This window comes from Halichoerus grypus, chromosome 5 (assembly GCF_964656455.1).
Source record: "Halichoerus grypus chromosome 5, mHalGry1.hap1.1, whole genome shotgun sequence".
NCBI lineage: Eukaryota > Metazoa > Chordata > Mammalia > Carnivora > Phocidae > Halichoerus > Halichoerus grypus.
This window is the reverse complement of record NC_135716.1, coordinates 30,647,448-30,663,865: the sequence shown is the minus strand read 5'-3', so window position 1 is coordinate 30,663,865 and position 16,418 is coordinate 30,647,448. Positions and strand designations below refer to the sequence as shown.

Genomic DNA, 16,418 nt, shown 5'->3' with positions numbered 1-16,418 from the left:
TTCACTTATTAAAATATATAGGACTGAATATTTACAAAGATTCTATAAGAACATGGAAAATGCTGATGGCATAATAAGTGAGAAGAGTAGGATATACTATATATATATATATATATTCTTAAGTGTACATATTTTTGGAAAAGGCTTAGAAGATAAAACCAAAACTGTGAGAAAAAATAATTGAAGGTAGCTGGTAGGAAAATTGATGATTTCTGACCCTTTGTTTATACTTGTCTGAATTTTCAAGTCTGTTCATGAATATGTTTTGCATGAAAGATAATAAGTCAAATGCAGTAACAATAGAATAAATAACAGTGTCACTTTAATCATCAGAAAGAAAAGGGTACTGTAATAAACAAGCCTGAGCCCCTCAAGCCCATTCTCATTAAGGTCAAAGAGAAGTTCCAACCCTTGAAAAATAGAAAAACAGTTCTATTGGAGCTATTCTAGGAACAGCTTTCAAAGGGAAGGTCATAATAGAACCTAAAAAAAAGAAATGTTCTGGATATGTGACAGAGCTTGGTTTATTTGGAATAAGTTGGCTCAGAAACTGTTCTGATTAACCTGCATGGGTAAGATGGCATTTAACTTGAATATTTGGTTATATTGCATCCATCTTGCTTTTTCTACTGGAAAAAAAAAAACAACTAATATTGTATTGGGAAAGGGTAGGGGTGGGGAGTTAAGAGAAATTTTTGTCAAATGTGTTTTAGATTAGAGACCCCACTAGACTACAGCTTCGAAGTGGAATTAGTCATTGGCACAAACGTGCCTTTTTAAAACTATTTCTGGTGCAGAAGCAAAGGTGTGTGTGTATGCCAGGGCCAGGTTTTCTCAGCTTCTCTTGCTTTGCTATGTTGTCACTTGAACTAGGATTTGAGGTAGGAGATGGCAGTCAGGGCTTCTAGTATGTGATCTACTATATAGGATTATTTTTTCTTTTTAAATTTCTTCTGAAGGACTGGTTGCTATCAGTGCATCGTTTCTCAGAAATGTTTAAAAGAACAATAAATAGCATTTTGGGGTTATTGCCCTAAAACTAGGGTTTTTGTATACTTTAGACCAAAAAAAAAAAAAAATCCTGCCATTTGCAACATGGGTCAACCATGAGGGAATTGTACTGAGTGAAAGAAGTCAGAGAAAGACAAATGCTATGTGGTATCACTTATATGTGGAATCTATTTTTTAAAAAATGAACTCATAGATACAGAGAATAGATTGATGGTTGTTAAGTGTGTGTGGGGGGGAGGGGCACAAAATGGGTATAAGTGGTCAAAGTTACAAGCTTTCAGTTATAAAATAAATAAGTCCTGGGGATGTAATGTACAGCATGAGAACTATAGCTAATTGTATATTTGGAAGTTGCTAAGAGAGCAGATCTTAAAAGTTCTCAAAGGGTGATGGATGTTAACTAAACTTATTGTGGTAATCATTTTGCAATATGTAAATATATCAAATCATTATGTTGTACACCTGATGTTAATACAATGTTATATGTCAGTTATATCTCAATTAAAAAAAAAAGGTAAGGAATTAGAAAAGCCAAAGTAAGTAATACTTTTGGATATATAAATCTGAATTACACTGATAGACTCACAAGATACTCTATATAATTTTACTTTTGTTAAATAGTATCTCTTATACATTTCTTTTCCATTAGCTATTCTTTATTATAAAATATAACAGGATAACTCCTAAGCATTTTGGACATTTGCAAATATTAGAAGATAGACATGTGTAATAGATCAGGTCTCCACATTTTTATTCTTCTTTTTCTGCATTCCCAGGGAGAATTATATTATGGGAATTTGTACATTCTGTCTGTAATGACACTATCTGCTATTTTTATTTTCAAACGTGACTGCTGCTTTCAGCATTGTGCAATGTTTGGCTAGCATTACGTTTTGGCTGTGGCTGTGTCGGGAGTTTCTTGTGTTATACATTATTGCAATAGATTTTGTTATTGATTCCAGATATGTTTATATGTCTTTCTTGTTCTCAGTTTCTGGAGGTTAATCTGTCTAGCGTTGTTCTTTTTCTTGCAGGAAGGAATCGGAATCCTTGAGAGTTGGATAAAACTGGCACAAAAAAATGGGAAAAAAAATCCTGAATGAAATCTTTGGAAGTAAAACTATAAATTGACTCCAAGTAAAGACTTTCTTAGGTCTGAAAAATCTCAGACAAATTTAGAAGTATTTTTATCTATAGTGTCTTTACATTCTTGCTGAGTAAAACAAACAAAAAACCCAAACCCAAATAAAACAACAAAAAAATCGCTATTCAGTGATACGTTCTTGAATGCATAAAATGGTGTATAGGCTTCTCAGTCGAGACTGGCTCTGTGTTTGGCCAGCAAATGAACAGCAGGGCAAAAGTGGATAGTACAGTAGCGTAGCTGGTAGCATTTTTCTTGGTTAATCAATATGATGGAAAGGTGGACATAGATGGATTTATCTTCCACGTTTTTCCAGCCAAACTGGTTTTCATAGAAAGGGCTCTATTTTAATCCTTGTCCCAGTATAACCACTATATATTGGATATAACCTAAACAGTTTTATTTATAACTCCTATTGTTTCTTTAAACTTTTAGTTGAGCAAAGATTTTTTCTATCAGATTAAAACTTAGCAGATCCCAAAATGTTTATGTTCACTGTACAGTAATACAGTTACTTTTAGATAAGACAGCCTCAGTGCGAAATTTAAAAATAATCCATTCTAACTGGTGAGATACCACCTTACACCAGTTAGAATGGCAAAAATGGACAGGGAAAGAAACAACAAATGTTGGAGAGATTGTGGAGAAAGGGGAACCCTCTTACACTGTTGGTGGGAAGGCAAGTTGGTACAGCCACTTTGGAAAACAGTGTGGAGGTTCCTCAAAAATTTAAAAATAGAGCTACCCTATGACCCAGCAATTGCACTACTGGGTATTTACCCCAAAGACACAGATGTAGTGAAAAGAAGGGCCATATGCACCCCAATGTTCATAGCAGCAATGTCCGCAATAGCCAAACTGTGGAAAGAGCCGAGATGCCCTTCAACAGATGAATGGATAAAGAAGATGTGGTCCATATATACAATGGAATATTACTCAGCCATCAGAAAAGATGAATACCAACTTTTACATCAGCATGGATGGGACTGGAGGAGATTATGCTAAGTGAAATAAGTCAAGCAGAGAAAGTCAATTATCATATGGTTTCACTTATTTGTGGAACATAAGGAATAACATGGAGGACATTAGGAGAAGGAAGGGAAAAATGGGGGGGGGGAATTGGAGGGAGAGATGAACCATGAGAGATTATGGACTCTGAGAAACAAACAGGGTTTTAGAGGGGAGGGGGGAGGGGGGTTGGTTAGCCCAGTGATGGGTATTAAGGAGGGCACGTACTGCATGGAGCACTGGGTGTTATATGAAAACAATGGATCGTGGATCACCACATCAAAAACCAATGATGTATTGTATGGTGACTAACATAACATAATAAAATTAAAAAAAATAAAATAAAAATAATCCAGTGTTAAGATATTAGAATTTTGATTTTTAATCCAGAGTAAGAGGCCCAGGCCTGCAGATAGTAAGCTGGGGCATTTGGGGAGGAGAAAGAGAAGCTTATCAGTAACCTTCCTGGGCTTGGACTTGTTGAGCTGTAGTTTTGGACCATGCCAATGTTAAAGGAAGAGGAGGGAAGAAAGGGAAATAAGGAAGGAAAGTTCTTTGCTGCTGGGGCTGGTATCTTCATAAGCCAACTTCTCACTCTGGTCCTGGTGGGCGTTTATAGCTGATACTTTCTTCTGTGGGTACTCTGAAGACCCCTCAGTGGCCCTTTTTAGGGGCAGCTCTCATAGCATGAAATAACATCTCTCCTACTGCCCTCAGCCCTGCTGTGGAGATAGCTTCCTCTTGGTGCTGCATCCAAGTCTTTTGTGTTCCCAACCAGCTCTTTCCCCCAGAGCCCACAATTGGTCCATGGGAATCAAGCATTTCTTTGCTTTTACTAATAATGGAAGTATAGTTCCTTTGCAAACATAGCCTGTTATCCTGAAATAAAGCACTCTAACTTTCTCAGTCCACGGTCTCTCTCAATTATGGAGAAGATCAGGTCCCTCCAGGGGCTCTGGCTGCAGCCCTTACTCTCATTGCAATGAGGAATGACAAACTCCTCTCTTTTCCCCTTGGGGAGAGGAGATGGGGCTCAAGCCCAGCTTTTTCCATAGAAACATTCTCCAAAATATCTTTTTCATTCTCTGAATGCTTTGCCTCCCCCTTTTTCTATATTCTTGATCTGACTGAATAGCCCAAGAATTGTGGAACCAGTTTCTGTACATTCTATTTGTGCATTTTGCATCTTGTCTGGCACCTAGCTTTGGCACACATCACCTTTAGTATTTTGTTGCCTGGACCAGAACCCCGGTTAACACACTGTTATACTGATGTGAACTGCAATGGCAGTCCTGTTAGTTAGATCTTAGCCTAAGATTGCCAGAAAAGATGGAGAACACCTATTTAAATTTAAATTTCAGATCAACAATGAATAGTTTTTTTACTATGTGTATGTCAATGCACTACCGGAGACATGTAAACTAAAAATTGTTTACCTGAAATTCAAATTTAACTGGGCATCCTGAATTTTATTTGCTAAGTCTGGAAGCCTTCTCTTAGTCAAAACCTTTTAAAGCAACTGAAATACATTTTGATTAACATTTTATTATCTACAGGGCTGTACATATGTATTTGTCTCTCATGTCCAATTTGGATAATTAGGTGTAACCTGTGCTGGAGGCATAAAATAACTGTTCAGCAAATCTGTTCTGATGACAATATGGCTCTGTTTCTGGGCGTGTAAGATTTGCCATCTTCCTGAACACTAATTTGTCTTGTACCTACACATGTGCAATGAATCTTGAGGGTAAAGATCATTTTCTCTTAGCCACGTTGAGGCCTAGTTTGGGGAGGGTTATAATATGATGAAAAGAATTGTAGTACAGGGAATAAGCTGTTTGTTCTGCTACTAAACACTTCTTGCAGTTAACTATTTTTCAACTCATAAATGCTTGTTATTTATAATGTGTCTTGTAAGGAGTTCAAAGTGTATTACAAAAGCATCCTATTAAGGCTATCTGATTCCACTGTTGATATTATTAGATATCATGGTATGATCCTGCTTTTAATGATAAACAAATGGGTTGAGCAATGAGGTTCCAAAAATCAGAGTAAGAAAGCAATTTACCAAATCAAGGTTTCTATTCAACATTTTCAGTTCACATCATGAAGTTAGTTTAATGGCACAATCTTTGGAGAAGGAGTCATTTTGTAAGTTTTATGTGTTCTCAAGGTTCTGGTTTGGTGGCAGAAGGAGAAACAGAGGTTTTCCACAATAAGATCTCTGAGGCATGTTTAGAGTAAAGAGTGCCTGAGAGGACTGTGGGTAGGTGTTTCATGGAAGATGGGATCCTCTTTAGCTGCTAATTCTGAAAATTATAGCAATGGTGGAAGAAGAGGATTTATGGAAATTACCTGGGTGGAGCTTTAAATATATAACAAGTGTTTCTGATTAAAGATGGTAAAATTGATTATTATTCTTTCCTTGCCTGAAAGTTTATAGCATTACCACTGTAATACTTGACTAGTTTATTTCAAAACTTAAAAAGGACAGGGTCTCAATGAAGGTTATCTTGTATCTGTGAAAAATGCATAGGATGGAATGGGAGAGAACTACCTTAAAAGAAGCTAATGTGAAAAACCTTATAAATCATAAACATAATCTGGTTATCATATACCACCAGAAATTCAAAATGAGCTAATGGTGTGATGTCACTGCATAAAATATTAATGTAGTCTTGGTCTGCAATAGTGGAAGCATACTGGTATGAGCATCTCTGAACTCACTTTGGGGTATAACAGATATGTAAGAATGCACAAAGCTTATGTGAGGAAGGGCAAACTTAAGTAACTTAAGTGCGACATTCTAGCTGTCTTCAAATATTTAGAGTGCTCCCTCATGTAGAAGGTGAATGGACTTAGTGTAATTGCAGAGCATAACTATAGCATCAATGAATAGAACTTACCAGGAGACCCATTTCAGCCTGTAAACTAGCTAATAAATAGAACAATCTAAAAACAAAAACTGGTTTCAGTTCAGATCTTTCAGTTCAACTCTATGATTTCATAATTCTAGATATTCTTACAGAGCATGATATTAATTAAAATATGTAAAGTACTTGCTATCTTTAGTCACCGACCTAAGGGTATGCACGCATTCTTTCACTCAGAAAATATTAACTAACCACAGGTACCAGGCATTGTTAAAGGCCCGAATTTTTGCCTTCCTAGAGTGATATTCTAAATAGCATAATTAAAAAAAATTGTATAGTAAGTGGAAAAAATGATACATGTTCAAGTTAAAAATAGAACCAGGAAATAGGATGGGGAGACCTAAGGGAGGATTTGCAATTTCAAAGATTTTATTTATTTGACAGAGAGAGAGAGACACTGAGAGGGGGAACACAAGCAGGGGAAGTGGGAGATGGAGAAGCAGGCTTCCCGCGGAGCAGGGAGCCCGATGCGGGGCTCGATCCCAGGACCCTGGGATCATGACCTGAGCCGAAGGCGGATACTTAAGGACTGAGCTACCCAGGTGCCCCAGGATTTGCAGTTTTAAATGGGGAAGGCCTTGAGAAGATTATTATATTTGTGTGAAGGTTTGAAGGGGGTGAGGAAGCAAACCATTTGAATATCTAAGGGAGAAATGACCCATGCAGAATGAACAGCAAGTGCAAAGGTCCTAAATCAAGGCTTGCCTTTTGTTCTGAACAGCAAGGAGACCCCTGAGGGTGGAGGCAAGTGGCACAGGGGAGGGTAATAGGAGTTAAGGTCTGAGAAGTAATAAGGGACCAGCTTTTGTAGGGCCTTTCAGGTCTTGGTTGAGAATTTGCTTTTTCCTCTGAGCAAGATAGGCAGCCACTGAAGGGTTTTGGCAGGGAGCGACATGATGTGGTTTACTGTGTGATTTGCAGAGAACAGATTGTAGGGGATAAGGGAGACAGTTAAGGAGGCTGTTGAGATAATCCAGGAGAGAGAGGATGGTAGCTGGCCCCATGTTGGTCGCAGCAGAGATGGAGAGAAGTGGCCAGAGCCTGCATTTATTTTGAAGATAGAGACCACAGAATTTGCTGGCAGATCGGATGTGGGGTGTGAGGGAAAGGAAGAATTAGGATGACATCAAGGAGTTGGGCCTGAGCACATGGAAGGACCAAATTGACATGAAATGAAATGGAGAAGACTGTGAAGTTTTGTGTAGGTGGGAAGGATATCAGCAGCATTCCAAGAATTATCCTTTTAACCATATTAAAATGCTTTGAGGTTATAATCTCCATTCTACAGAAGACGAAACTGAAATAGAAGTTAGGGAACTGGGCAGCATTCAAAGTGAAGGCAAGTTCTGAACACAGGTACCTGACCAGGACTTGTCCTCCCAACAGCTGTGTGTGATGTCATATAATAGACCTGGTCACAACATAGCCTGGTTCCTCAGCAGAGAGCGGATGGCACAGACTCAGAAACACAGACCACCACTGAGTTACGGGAATCTGAGAAGGAGACTGAAGGTGCAGGAACAGGAAAAGACTGAAACTCTACTTGCAAGCATAAACAATGACTCCTCTCTCTCATTGATTTTTATTGAGGAAGAAAAGCATTTTGAGTAAAGAGACTTTTCTCTGGTTAGCTAATTGTTGAATTTTTAAAAAATCCTCATTTTTCTAATATGGAATTGATTTTGTGTCATTTATGTAAATTGAGCATGGTGATACTTTTTTTCCCCCCCAATTAAATGGTTTCACTTTTATTTTTAATCTTTCTGGCTATCAATTTTCATCATGATAAAGGACTTTTAAATTTTGTATTATATACTCAACCATCTTCCCTTTTTATGAACATTAAAGATAATTTGAAAAGCATAGCAAAGTTTTAACATAAAGTCACTCTAAGAAGTAACCACAAATGGTATTTTAGTACATTTCCTTTTAATAATCCCTTTAGTTTTTTTAGTACATATTTATAGATGTTATATATGATGGATATTATATTATATGTATATAGCTTTGTATTATGCTTTTTCACTGACATAATATGACAATTTCCCCAGGTTATTAAATTCTTTGTAAATGTAATATCCATTCATAATTCTTTTAAGCATCCCCCTGTTGTTGAACTGACCTATAATCTTGTAGTATCTTTTTAAAAGGACTTTTACTAATACTGTTAATATTTTCCAAATACAATGGCTTGTGTTTAGAAAGAAAACATATTTTTGAGATTGTGCAGTCTGTGATGTGCTAGTTATGTTGCTCTCTCTAAAATTATAGTCATGGGTGAGAGAAAAAGCGTGAACTGATAAAGTCACTTCACTAGAGATCTATGTTCCATGCTCTTTGAAAATTTGATTTGTTAATGTTTTTCCACATCAATAAACTTTGTCACAGACAACTCTTTTAAAAGCAAAGAAGTGATGTGCTCCATGCCAATATTTGTAATTTTGTTACAGTTTTCTTAGAACTTTTATAGGAAACAATAAATGCAAGCCTCTCCAAGTAACATTGTGAACTTCTATTTTATTTTAATGATTCTTCTTCACTAAGTGGTGCTTAAGTATTTAATGTTTTTCAAGGATTAAAAACTAGCCATTGATGCATTCTGTTATGAGTACATGGGGATATATCTGTAAATTTCAAGTTTTGGGGATTAAATTTGCTAAATGCTCTGGAAATATCCTTTTGTGTTTTCTTATTTTTAATGAATATATTCTAATATTTATCTCTATTTCTACCTGTATAGATTCTGGCTTTGAATATAAAACAACTGCAATAACTTAGTGACCAATCTATGATGATGATATGTGCCTACTTTATTTTTATCTAGAAATAAATAAATCTAAATCTCATCAATTTTCATGAAGTTATTTGTGGTAGCTCATGCTTAGGGTCAAATTTATAATATCCAAAATATTAGTTTTACTTATTTAACCTGATTAAACAAAGGGATACTCCGTTAACAGCAAATTATATTTTAAAAGATTATATAGGTAGATGACCAATTTTTAAAAAAAATGAATATGAAAAAATATATATCTAACATTAAGATCATTTTGAGTAGAATTTAATCTTTGATAATTTGTACATTTCTTGAATTATAAAAGATTTAAATTATAAATATCAACTGCTCTTATACTGTGGATATTTCGAAGTTTACTTAAAAAAAAGAAACACAAAAAACAGACCCAAAACACCAAAAAACAAAATAAACAAACAAAAACAACCCCAAGAACCCAAGAATATTAGAGTTGGAAGAGTCTACAAACTTTATCTAGTATAAAGTTACTAGGAGACTAGTAAGTATCAACTTACTTAGAAATAAGTTCCAGGTTGTCCGGCCTCTAATTCATGTATTTTTTCTACAATCACTCCTCCTTATGAGGCATAGGCTTGTAAATAGGACTTAATGGTAGCTTAATCAGCTTGTTGTCCAAAGATCCGAAGACAGGAGTGACATTACCAAGATGGTGACAGGGATCATTCTTGACTTTACTCTCTCACAAGAAGAACAACTAATAACTATTCATAGAGAAGACACCACTGAGAAAGTCCTAGGACACAGGAGTTAGATTGAAACCCCTCTGTACCACAGAGGCTAAGACAGACTACATTAGAAGTCTCAGAAAAGTAGCTCCATGTTGACTACATTGCTCCTCCCCCAAGCCAGCACAGCACCACACTGAGAGGTCTCCCCTGAACCTTTCACCAATGGAAAAAAAGCCCAGGGTGGACATTCAGCTCCCCTGAATGGGTCACTTCTTGGGAGCCGCAACTCTGGTATCACCCCATGGTATTACAGGGAAATGTGTGAGATTTCACCACTAGGAATATGATTGTAATGGAGATGAGGGGAGGTGTTTGCAACAACCAGTGCTCAGATCTTGGCAGACCAAATTCCTACCTGCAGCACCCAGTTAGTAGTCTGAACTAGTGTCTTAGTTCATCTGCAGAGCCAAGATGACAGTATGCCCTGACCAGGGAATTCAGTGGGGCACAGATCTGCCTGAGTTGGGTCCTTGCTGGCCCTGAAAACTGAGAAAACTAACCAGAGAAAATGAGAAGTTGTGTAGACCCTTCAATTGTCCTGTGTACAATGGCCCTTGAACAGAGAGCATAGACTGTGGTCTTTCCAATCTACAGAGCAAAACCAGTGGCCCTGTTTGGCCAAGAAATTCAGTGCAGTCTTTCCTGATTTAGGTCCCCAAACAAGCTATACAGGTCATGGGGCCCATTCTGCTGCCCTGCTGGGACAGGGAAACTAATTCATAGCCCCACCTACTACTGAGAATATTATCCAGTTCTGACATCTAGAAAGCCTGAACAGAGAACCCAGGCAATAATGGAACCCATCCTACAGCCTTGCTTGGATGGGAAAACATAGTAAAAATCACCATACCTACAAAAATCTGTTACTGGATTCACAGTGTAACAATATATAAACTGTAACATCAACAACTTAAAATGTGAAGGGGGAGGAGAAGAGTTTAAAAGTTTAGGAACGCTATCAAGGTTAATTTGTTAACAGTTTAAAGGGTGTCTGGGTGGCACAGTTGGTTAAGTGTATGGCTCTTGATTTTGGCTCAAGTCAGGATCTCAGGGTTGTGAGATTGAGCCCCCCATTGTGTTCCACACTGGGCATAGAGCCTGCTTAAGTTTCTCTGCTCCCCCCTCACTTGCTCGCTAAAAAATAAAATAATAAAATAAAATAAAATAATAAAATAGAGTGTTATAATTTTAAGATATTTTATGTAAGTCTCATGGTATCCACCAGGGGAAGACCTGTAGTCATCATACAAAAGAACATAATAAAGAAGTCAAAGAAAATGGACACAAAAAGACAACAAGACATGCACAAAAACCACAGCAGGATTAGGAGCAAGAAAAAATGTATCTACAAAATAGCCAGAAAATAATTTACAGAATAGCAATAGTAAGTTCTTGTCTATCAATAATTACTTTAAACATAAATGGACTAAATTCTCCAATCAAAAGACAAAGAATGGATAAATGGATAAAAAACAAAACAAAAAAATGAGATCCAGTGAAATGTTGCCTACAAGAGACTCACTTTAGCCTTAGATGCACATAGACTGAAAGAGAAGGGTTGGAAAAAGATATTTCAAGAAAATGGTAACAAAACCAGACAAAGCAAAACAACAACAACAAAAGACAGGGTAGCTATACTTAGACAAAATAAACTTTAAACTAAAAATGGTAAAATGAGACAAGTAAGGTTTTTATATAATGATAAAGGGATCAATCCATCAAGAAGATATAACAATTGTAAATATTTATGTACCCAACATTTGTGCACCTAAATATATAAAGCAAAAACTAACAGAGCTAAAAGGAGAAATAAACAGCAATATGATAATAGTTAGGGACTTTAATACCCCACTCTCAAAAATGGATAAATCATCTACACAGAAAATCAATAAGGAAACATCAGATTTGAACAACACTATAGACCAAATGGACCTAACATATACAGAACATTCGATCTGACAACAGAAGAATACACCTTCTTCTTGAGTGTGCATAGAACATTTTCTAGGATAGATCATATGTTAGGCCACAAAACAAGTCTTAGAAAATTAAAGAAAATTGAAATCATACTTTTTCCTCCCTGACCACAATTGTTTGAAACTAGAAATCAGTAACAGGAGAAAACTGGAGAACTCATAAATACATGGAAATTAAACAAGTTTCCTGAACAATCAATGGATCAAAGAAGAAATTAAATGGAAAATAAAAAAGTGTGTGAGACAAAAATGGGAACACAACATGACAAAACTTATGGGATGCAGCAAAAAGCAGTTTAAAGAGGAAACTTCACCTATAGTAAGAAACACGAAAGTTCTCAAATAAACAATCTAACTTTATACCTCAAGGAAATAAAAAAAATAAATAAACTGAGCCCAAAGTTAGCTAAAGGAAGGAAATAATAAAGATTAGACCAAAAATAAATGAAATAGGAAACAATAAAACAATAAAAAAAGATTAACAAAGAGTTGATTTGAAAAAATTAACAAAAGTGATAAACTTTTCGCAAGACTAACATAAAAAAAAAGACGACCAAATCAACAAAATCATAGATGAAAGAGGAGACATTACAACAGATAGCACAGAAATACAAAGGATCATAAGAAGGTGTTATGAACAGCTATATGCCAACAAATCAGACAACCTGGAAAAAATAGAAAAATTCTTAGAAGCATACAACCTACCAAGACTAAATCAGAAGGAAATAGAAAATCTGACCAAAGGAGATTACATGAATTAAAAAAAAAAAAAATCTTCCAATGAAGAAAAGCCCAGGAACAGATGACTTCACTGGTGAATTTTACCAAACATTTAAAAAATTAATGCCAATCCTTCTTAAGTTCTTCCAAAAAATCAAAGAGTAATTTTATGAGACCAGTATTACCCTGATACCAAACCAGAAAAGGACACTATAAAAAAAACTATGGGTCAATATCCATGGTGAATGTAGATGCAAAAATTCAATAAAATACTAGCAAAATGAATTCAGTAACACATAAAAGACCATTCACCATGATCAAGTGGGATTTACCCCTGGGATGCAAGGATGATTTAACATACATAAATCAATGTGATACCTCACATAGAATAAAAGAAAAATAATTATCTCAATATACATAGAAAAAGCATTTGACAAAATTCGATATCTATTCACAATAAAACTTCCAAACAAATTAGGTGTAGAATGAACTACCTCAACATAATAAAGGCCATATATGACAAGCCTACAGCTAACATCACACTTCATTGTAAAAGGTTGAAAACGTTTCCTCTATGATCAGAAACAAGACAAGCATTCCCACTCTCACTACTCTAATCCAGCATAGTCTAGGAATCCTAGCCAGAGAAATCAGGCAAGAAAAAGAAGTAGAAGTCATCAGAATTGGAAAGGAGGAAGTAAAATGGTCTCCATTTGCAAATGACATAATTTTATATATAGAAAATCCTAAGGACTCCACCAAAAAGTTAACCTAAAAGACAAATTCAGAAAAGTTGCAGAATATAAAATTAACATACAAAAATCAGTAACATTTCTATACACTAGAAACGTTTTTGAAAAAGAAAATGATCCCATGCACAAAATTTAAAAAATCAAAAATAATACTTAGAATAAATCTAACCAAGGAAGTGAAAGATCTGTACACTGAAAACTAAGATACATTGATGAAAGAAATTGAAGAAGACACAAATAAATGGAAAGGTACCTCTGTTCATGGATTGGAAGAATATTGTTAAGGGGTGCCTGGGTGGCTCAATCAGTTGAGCAACCAGCTCTTGATTTAGGCTCAGGTCATGATCTCAGAGTCATGGGATCAAGCACCACATGGGGCTCCATGCTCAGTGGGGAGTCTGCTTGGGATTCTCTCCATCTTCCTTTCCCTCTTCCTCTCCCCCTGCTCAGGCTCTCTCTCCCTGGCTCTCTCTCCCTCCCTTTCTCTCAAATAAATAAATAAATCTTAAAAAAAAAAAAAAGAATATTGTTAAAATGTCCATACTACCCAAAGCCATCTATAGATTCAATACAATACCTATCAAGATTCCAATGGCATTTTTTTCAAAAGTAGAAAAAGAATCCTAAAATTTATATGGAACCACAGAAGACCCAAATAGCCAAAACAATCTTGAGAAAGAATAAAGTAGGAGGTATCACATACTCTGATTTCAAGCTATATTATAAAGCTATAGTAGTCAAAACAGTATGGTACTGGCATAAAAACCAGACACACTCTCCAATGGAATAGAATTGAGAGCCCAGAAATAAACCCATTTACATACAGCCAACTAATATTTGATAAGCGATCTTAGAATACTCAGTGGAGAAAAGACAATGTCTTCAATAAATGATGCTGGGCAAATTGGATATTCACAATGCAAAATAATAAAACTAGACCCCTATTCTTCACCACTCACCAAAATTAATTCAAACTGGATTAAAGACTTGAGTATGACTGGATGCTGTAAAATTCCTTGAAGAAAACAGGAAAAAAGTTCTTTGACATGGGTCTTGGCAATGATTATTTGGCTATGACACCTAAAGCACATTTAACAAAATAAAAAATAAGTGGGACTACATCTGCTCAACAAAATGAAAAGACAACCTATCAGATGGGAAAAGATATTTGCAAATCATGTACCTGATAAGGAGTTAATGTTTAAAATACATAAAGAATTCATACAACTTGATAGCAAGAAGACAAATAATCCAATTACAAATGGGCAAAGAACCTGAATAGAATACCTGGAATATTTTTCCAAAGAAAATATATGAATGGTCAACAGATACATGAAAAGCTGCTCAACATCACTAGTCATCAGGGAAATGCAAACCAAGACCTCAATGAGATAGCGCACCTTACACTTGTTAGTATGGTTATCATCAAAAAGACAAAGGATAACTCATGCTAGAGAGGATTGGAGAAAAGGGAACACTTGTGCACTGTTGGTGGGATTGTAATTTGATCCAGCTACTGTCAAAAATAGAATGAAGTTTCCTCAAAAAACTAAAAATAGAACTACCATATGATCTAGCAATTCTGCTTCTGGGTATTTATCAAAAGGAAATGAAAACATTATGTCAAAAATGTATTTGTACCCCTTTTTCATAGCAGCATTATTTACAATAACCAAGACATAGAAATAACCTGTTTTCATGAATGGATAAATGGATGAAGATGTGATTACACACACAGACACATACTAGAATATTATTTAGCCATAAAACAGAAGGAAGTCTTGCCATTTGCAACAACATGGACTTAAAGAGTATTACACTAAGTCATAGAAAGACAAACATCATATGATCTCATTTATATATGCAAACTAAAAACAAAGATTTGTGGTTTCCAGAGATGGGGGTAAGGGAGGGGTAATTGGGTGAGTGTGGTCAAAAGGTACAAACTTCCAGTTGTAAGATAAATAATTACTAGAGATGTAGTGTTCAACATAATGACTACTCCAGTTAACACTGCTGTATGGTACATTTGGGGCGCCTGGGTGGCTCAGATGGTTAAGCGTCTGCCTTCGGCTCAGGTCATGATCTCAGGGTCCTGGGATCGAGTCCTGCGTCGGGCTCCCTGCTCCTTGGGAGCCTGCTTCTCCCTCTGCCTTTCTCTCTCTCTCTGTCTCTAATGAATAAATAAATAAAATCTTTAAAAAAAAAAAAAAAACACTGCTGTATGGTACATTTGAAAGCTGTTAAGAGAGTAAATCTTGAGTTCTCATCACAAGGAAAACATCATCAAAAGGAAAAATCTCTTTTTTCCTCCTTTTTCCCCTCTGTACCTAAATGAGATGATGGATGTTAACTAAACTTATTGTAATCATTTCACAATATATGTAAGTCAAATTGTTATGCTCTACACCTTAAATTTATACAGTGTTATATGTTGAATGTATCTCAAAACTGGGGGAAAAGAAAGCCAAGGAAATTTAGGGCTCTTACTTTGATGGTATTATCAACTACTGTCCTAGTCTTCCAGTTTTAAGATGCCACCATTTAATAAGATTGGTCTAATTATAGTAGTTCAGAAAAAACCCCACCATTACACAAATGTTATAACATTACCTACTTTAGAAATAGTAAAATGATCCATGGTCTGTATCTATTACAATGACAAAAATAAATAAAGTGATGCAAATACTGAAAAAAAAAAAAGAAATAGTAAAATAAATATCTTAGATTCAAAGGTTTAATTACATGTACTCTTTTTGCAGATACTTATTGGCTTGTATACATTTTCTGTTCAGACACAATTTAAAAAGATCACTTATTGACTTATTCCAGTAGAAGTGCTTTCTATTTAGGTGTGAATCCTCTAATCTGTTGGTGATCCAGGATAGTAACTATAGTTTCATGTGAGTTTTCGTTTACATGCCCTTCCTTAACATGCTTGAACAGGTTTACTTGATACTTTAAAGATCAACAAAATAATTATTTGAAACTTACAATCCACTTTTTTTTTTTAAAGATTTTATTTATTTATTTGACAGATACGCGGCAAGAAAGGGAACACAAGCAGGGGGAGTGGGAGAGGGAGAGGCAGGCCTGCCGCAGAGCAGGGAGCCCGATGCGGGGCTCGATCCCAGTACCCGGGGATCATGACCTGAGCTGAAGGCAGATGCTTAACAACAACCCAGGCGCCCCTTAAAATCCACTCTTAAAAATATTCAATTTATACTTAACAGAAGCTTAAAGACCATTATTTCTTTCAGGTTGCTTGCAGCATTTTTCTAAGCTTCAGAAACCAAATTCATGGCCTAAGTGCCACTCCCTATGGCTCTTC

At 35.9% G+C, this 16,418-nt stretch overlaps 1 long non-coding RNA gene across 2 annotated transcripts in view; it reads left to right on the top strand.

Annotated features, from left to right (window-relative positions):
- LOC118536353 (uncharacterized) overlaps positions 1 to 8,594 on the top strand; it is a 244,237-nt gene extending 235,643 nt beyond the window's left edge. Inside the window, exons 11-12 of one of the 2 annotated variants that reach the window (XR_013447746.1) lie at positions 2,046 to 2,164; positions 7,483 to 8,594. This is a non-coding gene — a long non-coding RNA (uncharacterized LOC118536353). Of the gene's footprint in view, positions 1 to 2,045; positions 2,280 to 7,482 lie in introns of those variants that run through there. The other variant, XR_013447747.1, reaches the window with a different exon arrangement.
- The last annotated feature ends 7,824 nt before the right edge of the window (positions 8,595 to 16,418 follow it).